This window comes from Toxorhynchites rutilus, chromosome 2 (genome assembly GCF_029784135.1).
Source record: "Toxorhynchites rutilus septentrionalis strain SRP chromosome 2, ASM2978413v1, whole genome shotgun sequence".
NCBI classification, from domain to species: domain Eukaryota; kingdom Metazoa; phylum Arthropoda; class Insecta; order Diptera; family Culicidae; genus Toxorhynchites; species Toxorhynchites rutilus.
This window is the reverse complement of record NC_073745.1, coordinates 32,917,759-32,926,948: the sequence shown is the minus strand read 5'-3', so window position 1 is coordinate 32,926,948 and position 9,190 is coordinate 32,917,759. Positions and strand designations below refer to the sequence as shown.

Below are 9,190 nucleotides of genomic sequence, written 5' to 3'. Positions count from 1 at the left end.
CATTGGCCGAAACCCGCACATTTTTTTGCAAGTACAAACATACTGCGAACTAAAAGTCACTTCAATTAGCAAATATACGGTATTCATAAATGCATTAATTTTGGATTCCCGGAAGAACAAGAACAGGATAATGGAGGTCTCTAAGTATAAATCCAAATTAATCCACCTAAGGTGAGATGTGGCATTTCTTATTTCATGTAATTTTAACTTATTACTGACAGACTTTTTCTTTTAAACGAAAGCATATGCTGTTATTTTTATTGTTAACTGTGGAAAATGTCAATGCTTAAAAACTAGTCTCTCCAATTATCCATTTCCCGAAAAAATCGAACATTTTCCAAAACCTGCAAAGTACCAGAGTACTGCTAAAAACAATGGCATAGAGGGTTGGGAGGTTATTATTCGGTCCGGCGGAAGAATATTCACACAAACAATCTCAATAGAATCCTCGTTACACGTACTGATAATTTCCTCCAGCTCCCCCACAAAATAAATTCTACGGGCCGCCATCACCTAAGGTTGTTACGGACAAAAAATCATACAGATTTCCAATAATATTTGCTAAATTAATCGATATTTGCAAACATTCACAACTGAAAATGCAAGAATAAATGAAAAACCTTCCGTCTTCTAAAGTAAACAAACCAAAATGCGCAGCGGAGGTTAGATGTGTTGGTGTTGATTCAGCAGAAAAAAAAAATGTTCGTTATGGCCAACGTTCGATTTTTCGAACACTCAATTTCCCCGGGTGTTATTTTCATGTATGCGGCTCAATCGAATGATTTTCGCTCTATATCAAAATGTATGTTCTTTTATCAAAGCAATACTGTAGAAAACTTCACATATTTTGGTATTTTATTGGGGTTTTTAATTGAAATTGAAAACACCTTCCAAACATACTTGCTTTAAATCGAATTTATTATCCAATAAAGTTACTCAAAATTGAATGAAATCGATATAAGTGGTAGCTAATAAATAAGGCTATCATTTGGTGCAAAAACATTATCATATGGTTCCTGTCAAAAGACATGAAAAATTATCAAAGTTGCTGTTCGATTTTTCGAACGCTTGGCCTAAAATGGGTTAACTATTCCCGACCCCTTCGCACTAATGGCAGTTCGAGTCAGCGTAAGAGCTGGTTATTGTTATCATTATTTCAGTTAATTTAATTAACTTCCAATGAAAGCGAAGGCAAACTTTCCCTGCATAATTTTGCAATGAGCAGCGGAAGCTGCAAACTTGGTAGGAAGCAAGTCAAGTGATGAGAGAAAACGAGAGAGTAAAAAACGGAAATTACCCTATCTATCCGGGGATACGACTAGCAAAGGCAGCCCTTGAGTTCAGAGAAAATGGAAAGGCAAGCTTAAGGTCCCACATTCACTCTGCGTCTCTTTTGTTCTGCCTGCTGAAGCTCCAGCAGTTGACGTTGAGTTTAAGTTTGTTTGAAATCCAACTCTGGTCCCACGCTAAAGTATAGCATACCAGGGCATTCAGTCCTCGCCGAAGTCAGTTTCGATCTTTCGTCCTTCGTTCGTTATCTCCTCGCTCGCTGCCCCTCTCTCCCCACTGGCGGTGTGAAAGTTTGGTATGATTGGACTTTCGAAGGATGGCGCTTTTGTTCACAACAATCTCTCCCCAGTAGCCGGGCAGTGAAGCACAGAAAAAGTTCACCTAATCAATTTTGAACGTCCAGCAGCCATAAGCCATGCAATATCCACTAAGGGCTAGATTCCAACCATTCCAAGTAACACCCGCTGGCATGGGAGGAACCGGGTGACGGATGCGACGGAAGGACGAGAAGATGAAAATCATATCAAATTCATAGAAAATTTCGTGTAAGATATACAATAAGAGTCAGCAGAAAAGTTTCTCAATAACGCAATAAAGTCTGTAAATATGAGAAGCTTCCTCTCGGATGGGTAAAACAAAAAATAAAACACAACCCTTTTCCATTTCTATCAACAGCGAAAGCGAAGCGATCAAACTTATACGCTCACACATACACACAAACACACATACACTGAAAGATAAATGACTGATTCTATAAACATCTTCGAACGGAAAAAAATAAAACTTCTCGCCCGACTAGACACGAGAGGAAACAAAATAAAAACCAAAAAAACGTAGCAACATCAAGCGAGAGGAAGAAAATTTTTACTGTAAAACTCTTCCCTTCTTCTTTTATAGCGTCTCTATCCCTTTCAAGTAACAAGAAAAAAAACAAACAATATATAGCTGAGTAGCGAACAATCAAACAGGAAGCAAACCGAGATCTCGTGTGTATATTCAGCCATCGGAGATCGAGTTTTAAAGAGCTAAAGCCAGTAACGAAATCAAAACTTGGAAGACAAAGCTAGCCATCATCGTCTCTCACATTGCAACAATCGAATAGTGAATGAAATGGTTCACAATTCTAAACCAAAATGAAAAAAAAAAAAAAGAAAACCCACAAGGTACACTATAGTCGAAATTAAAATCGAAGGATGGATTAATTTGAACGTAAAATTCAGAGCAAAAACAATACGAATCTTGCTCCTGGAGTTAGCATAAAAAATGTCAAAACCTAACAGGTAACAGAAAAAAACAACAACAAAAACCTTCTATTCAATTTGTACTCGTAACTCACAAACACACAGAAAAAAAACATGTAACCACGAGAAAAGATTCAAATAAAGTCGAGCTAAACTGAAACGAAACAATGGTTTTACTTGATACTAAGGCGGCTCGCACACCGCAGCAATAAGCAACTAGCAAACTGCAGTACACAATATGCAACAGGAAACATATTTTGTTGTTCTTCGCATACCAGAGCAATAAAAACCCCTGACATTATGCAAACAATCGCCTTAATGTACGAAACTTGTCAAAATATGAGCGATAAGTTGCTATTCAACCGACACGCCGTGTTGCTAGCGACATGTGTTGCTCTGTAAAGGCGACAGCGATATCGTATTGCGTCGGTGTGCGAGATCAACAAAGATTAAATGGAAAAATCCATTGGTGATAATATTGCTTATTGCATGTTGACAGTTGCTAGTTGCTCATTGCTCCGGTGTGCGAGCCGCCTAAAGCTACCGACATGTAGGGGAAGGTGGCCCTGATTCGACGCCCTAAATTGCAACGGCCATAAAATCTCATAAAATTCTCGTTTTTTTGGTGACTGTTTTGGCGGCATTAAAATGAACACTGTTAACTCATAAACTATGGGCCATATTCCCGAATACACTACACGTGAAAACAATGTGAAGTGAGCACAACCTTATTCCGGATTGCACGCCACTGTAAACATTTGGTAGGATTCATTATTAATACACCGAGTTCATCAACCGATATTATTCTGGTTTACACTTCACGCTCTATTTTGTGTAAACAGCGATTCCTCGTGCTCATCATCTAGGTAGTGCGGACTGAATCAAAACGGCTGTCAAAAAAGATCCAATTGAAATGTCAAAAGAGATCCAACGATCAGGAGTGTTATTTTTCTTATGATAATCAACACTATAAAAGAGGTATTGTTGTCAAGGGCAAAAATAATTAAAATTATAAAATGAACGAACTACATTTTTCCGTCAATTGTTCAATTAACCATTGCATCTCTGAAAGAGCATCTCAGCCTTTCACTGAGCAACGCATTTTTAATGTCCCCTCTCTTTGACATAACGTTTATCCGAACGAAATAAAAACAAACGAAGTCAGAGTCACGTAAATGTTTACTCCTGCGATTTAAAAATATTCTATAAAAAGTGGAAGGAAGAGATGCCAGATGATTTTTAAAAAAAAAGTCTGTAAAAACATGTGAATGTCTGTTAAAAATGTGGAAAAGTCTGTAAAAGTGTGCAGTTCTATAGAAATGTCTTTGAACGTTAATTTTCACATATTCATTAATACTTTGTACATCGCGATGCACGTAAGATTGTATTTTGTATATACATACAACCATTCCATGCCAAACCAATATAGTGGTTCTCAGATCTTCGTCAAAAGTTGTAATTTTGTTCTTTATCGCAAAACATTAGACTCGTATTTTATTTATTTTTTCATTAGGGTGCCCATTTCCATTTTATGGTGATCCAAAAAATCATTTTTTCCAATTTTTCCCAAAATGACTTTTTTCAAAAATTTATAACTTTCGAACCACTTAACCTATTCAGATGAAACACATCAAATTGAAGCCAATGAGCTTTAATTGAGAAATATTGAACTTGCAGATAATATGGATCCTATTTTCGTAACTATTGATTCTAGTCGTTTTTTAATATTTTCATGGTTTTGGAATAGGGGGCACCATATTTTTTTATATTTTTTCTTGAAAGCTTAGAATTTTTTTCATAAAATATCTTGATATCAGATATGCAATTTTTTCATTTTTGAAACATGATTTTTCAAAACTAATCGATGGTTCGAAAAACAATTTTTCCCTCTGCAAAAAGTCATAACTTTTGAACTATTGGACCGATTCATACCATCGGTATATCAAATTGAAGCTTATGAGTTCTTTTTCTTTGAAAAAATATTCATTTGCGAAAAAAATGAAGTTTTGCTTTTGTAATTATTGATTGAGTTAGTTTTTCATAGTTTTCTCGGTTAAAGATAGGAGCGCTATATTTTTTTATATTTTTTATGGAAAACTGAGGATTATTTACCTTCTTTGAACCAACGGATAACTTTGAAAAATCATATCTAAAGAGCGAAAAAATAGCATCTCTGATATCGAGATATGTTATATAAAAAATCCTCAGCTTTCAAGAAAAAATATAAAAAATATAGCGCTAAAGTCATAAAAAATAAAAAACGACTGAAATCAATAAATGCTAAAATATAATTATTCTTTTCGCAAGTTGAATATTTTTTAATAAAAGGCTAGGTCATTAGTTTCAATTTTATATGTCGATCATCTAAATCGGTTCAGTGATTCAAAAGTTATTAATTTTCGTTTGTCATTTTTGGGAAAAAGTAGAAAAAAATGATTTTTCGGACCACTTAATAACTTATGTATTGTAAGTGTGTTTAAATGTTTCAACGATCTACACATACATACATACACATACATACGCGTTGTTAATTTTTATAAAAATCAGTATTTCTTCGTTGATATATTGGACATCCACCAAGGCTGGGGGTCTTGTCGTTGATGAAATTTATAAGAAAATGCAGTGTATATTTTCCATCCGCCATGCAAGGCTATACAAGTTTTAGATCACCACACGGCCATGAACCATGTCTGTGGTAACAATATCGAACAGTAACCCATATTTCGTCATAAGCAGACCCGAAAGCGAATGTAAGTTGTTGAAAATAGAATGAAAATTTTTATTCGATGTTGTTCATATACTTAGAAGACATAGTCCTGACCCTAACTTAACTATCTTCTATCTTCTATCTTATATATATAAAAATGGAGTGATGTCTGTCTGTCTGTCTGATTCTTATAGGCTCGGAAACTACTGAACCGATCGACATGAAAATTGGTATGTAGGGGTTTTTGGGGGTTTTCGTGATATTTTGAGACCCCTCCCCCCTCTCTAAGGGGGGGGGGACTGATATACAAATGAAACACAAATTTCTGCATTACTCGGAAATTAACCAAGCAAACTAAACCAAAGTTGGCATGTGAAAGTTTTAGGGTGCAATAAATATTTCTATGATGGTTAGACAGTCCTTCCCCCACTCAAAGGGGGGGCTGTCATACAAATGAAACACAAATTTCTGCATTACTCGAGAATTAATCAAGCAAATGAAACCAAATTTGGCATGTGGAGGTTTTAGGATGCAATAAATGTTTCTATGGTGTTAAGATACTCCTTCCCCCTCTCTTAGAGGGGGCTGCCGTACAAATGAAACACAAATTTTTGCATTACCCGAGAATTAATCAAGCAAATTAAACCAAATTAGGCATATGGAAACTTTAGGGTGCAATGAATGTTTCTATGGTGGTTAGATAACCCTCCCCCCTCTCTTAGGGGTGGCTGTCATACAAATAAAACACAAATTTCTGCATTAATCGAGAATTAATCAAGTAAATGGGCGGGACGAAGTTTGCCGGGTTAGCTAGTTTTCAATAAATCTCCTTGCATTTCAGCAAAACAATCTTATCTAGAACAGAAAATAATTATCAGAGACAATTTTCGTTCAAGATTTTTCCTTACCTGCATAGAATGCAATTTTTCATTAATTGTGTATAACCGTATCCTCTCTTTCGTCTGCAATGATGTCAGGGCAAAAGTACTGATGTGTATAAGTTCCAAACTATATACACACCAGATGGGCCAACCAGAAAGACTGCCGGGCCGCAGGTTGAGTATCGCTGGTCTAACGTCATGTGTATTGATATAAACTAAATATAATAACTTTTCTGTATTAAAATTGGGGAAAAATGTCATATGGTGAGTCAAATATCTTTGATGTGATGGATAGAGCCTCTTATTTTTCAAAAACCTGTGAAATATTGTTATATCCAAAAAGTCTACAACAAAAATTTAAAGTGTTTTACAGATATGTCTGTAAATTTACAAACATATTTGTAAATCTGGCATCTCTGGTGGTCTGAGAATTTATTGCAAGAAATCGCTTGAAACCATGCATGAATTTGCTTGAAAATGAAGTGGATTGAGTCCGCACCACTTAGCTCATCATAATCGCCGATCATGCACTCTCCTGAAAAGTTGGTATATATGACGAGCCTTTTGGTAAATATTACCAATATTTAGTAAATTTTTGCAATACGAATTTTTCGTACATATTACGTGATAACAATGGTAAACAAATGTCAAATCGGCTAGTATAACCCAGTATAAGCAGTCGGTTCAACGTTGGTTTAGCATATACCCTAAACATGTTATGTTAACCCAACCTTTATGCATATATTGTTATGAATTTATTGAGCTTTTGTATGTATCTTTATTCATTTATTGAACTTTCTAAACTATTTAAATTATTTATTGAACTATCTAAACTATCGACATCTGATCCTGCATCGATGGGGTCTGATCCACGGCTACAAATTAGGAAAAAATACACAATTATTAATACAAATAGCTACGACAGACTATTCAATTCTTACCATTATCATCTCCCAGGACCAGCATGTGATTACTTCTCAGCGAAACACATTCGGGAAATATCACGAAGCTGACGAAACTCAAGTGAGGCCAGCTCTATGCCCCGTTGACTTGATTCGCAGCGTCAGTGGATAAGGAACCTGCGTCGTGACGAATCGGGAAAACATCCAATTGATCGAACAACCGATCACAATCGTCTGCAAAACGTTTATGAAGTTGTCCTTGACCAAATCCCACACCATAAAGTTAGAACTAGGTCTCGACAGGGCGCCTTTTTGTGTCTCGAAGTACCCAGATTCCTTATTATTGAAGTAATGTCTTCGCATTCTCCTGCAGCAGACGAGCACAAATCATTGCTGTAAATTACCGGGCTCCGTGAAGTACACCATTTTGCCTCGGAACGCGGAAACGTATCTTACTTCTGCTGTGGCTGGAACAGAGAAGAGGACGCTTGTAAGTGTGGCGTACTCAGATGAGCTGTCGGGCCGAGGTGCAAGGTTGCTGTAATCGAGGTATATACGAATGGTGGGATGAACGAGTATGGCGAGATACTTATAGCTGACAGTGCTGACAATATGCACTCTGGCGTCCACACATCCTCCCCCCTTTCTAAAAAAAAACGGAACCTGGGGAATAGATGAAAGATTTTTTCTTCAGTTTTATCTTTATTTTCGACATTTCATGCCGTCCTCTTATGAAGCAGCATGGATAGCTGCTCTAATAGTGGGATTTGTTCATAAATGGTTATTGTTTTCATAATTCCCATTTATCTCGACGCAATTTTGAATGAAATTAAATTCTCGATTATCACGAGCCCCTTCAATCAAATGTGGCACGGTCGTTACGTTCAGTTTTAAATTGAACATAGCGCGGTCGTCACGATCCGCTTTTAATAATACCTAGCGCGGTCGTCACGATCCGCTTTAAATAGTACCTAGCGCGGTCGTCACGATCCGCTTTTAATAGTACCTAGCGCGGTCGTCGCGATCCGCTTTTTATGACATCTAGCGCGGTCGTCACGATCCGCTTTTCATAGCACCTAGCGCGGTCGTCACGATCCGCTTTTCATAGCACCTAGCGCGGTCGTCACGATCCGCTTTTAATAGTACCTAGCGCGGTCGTCGCGATCCGCTTTTTATAGTACCTAGCGCGGTCGTCACGATCCGCTTTTAATAGTACCTAGCGCGGTCGTCACGATCCGCTTTTAATATTACCTGATTCCGATCCCTTCCACAAGCCCAATCATATATAAAAAGTTCATTACTTCACACTTGTGTGGCGCCATAAGCTATAATGAACTTGCCGGTATCGTCTGTTAGGCTTCACAGTATCATCCCACCTCGCGTGCATATACTAGATGCACATACACACGCACGTTACCCACATTCAGTCGTATAGCACCAAGCATCGCCCCTTTCGACATACCAACTGTAACGAAAGAGTGATTCGGCTTCTCAGAGCGCGTTGGGTGATTCCTCGATTCCTCACACAACACTTTCCCTTTATTCAACAAAAAAACGAAAAGTGAGGAAAAAACACTCGTGTTCAACCTTTTTCAGACCCGGCTACACTACAACAATCACAATGTCTAACCTGCAACACAGCCATGTTTATTTTCACCTCCACACATTTGTTTTTTTTTTTCGAAATATATTTAGCTTTTTCGTCCCAACACCACGCCACAATAACCGGCCAAGTGGTCAATTGGCTATGACGAACACAAATAGCCGTGCTGCAGGAAATTCCTGCTCCTGGCAGGATCGCCAGTGTAAATTACCTTGCTCCGTGAAGTACACCATTTTGCCTCGGAACGCGGAAACGTATCTTACTTCTGCTGTGGCTGGAACAGAGAAGAGGACGCTTGTGAGTGTGGCGTACTCAGATGAGCTGTCGGGCCGAGGTGCAAGGTTGCTGTAATCGAGGTATATACGAATGGTGGGATGAACGAGTATAGCGAGATACTTATAGCTGACAGTGCTGCCAATATGCACTCTGGCGTCCACACAATTGCTATCCAATATGTATCAATATTAATTAAAGAACATAAATTGAGTTGATTTTGAAGAATATCAGTTACCTGGGACAGGAGGGACAGGAATCTGAGTTAATTCGACCTTCTTCTGTGAAGAAAT

At 37.7% G+C, this 9,190-nt stretch overlaps 1 protein-coding gene across 2 annotated transcripts in view; it reads left to right on the top strand.

The window, feature by feature from the left end:
- The window catches only part of LOC129770177 (beta-1-syntrophin), a 652,823-nt gene extending 650,378 nt beyond the window's left edge, over positions 1-2,445 (top strand). For both annotated transcript variants that reach the window (XM_055772842.1, XM_055772843.1), the window contains one exon: positions 1-2,445. This exon is cut by the window's left edge and continues 1,128 nt beyond it. The gene's annotated coding sequence lies outside the window, so the exon portion shown is untranslated.
- Positions 2,446-9,190: the final 6,745 nt, after the last annotated feature.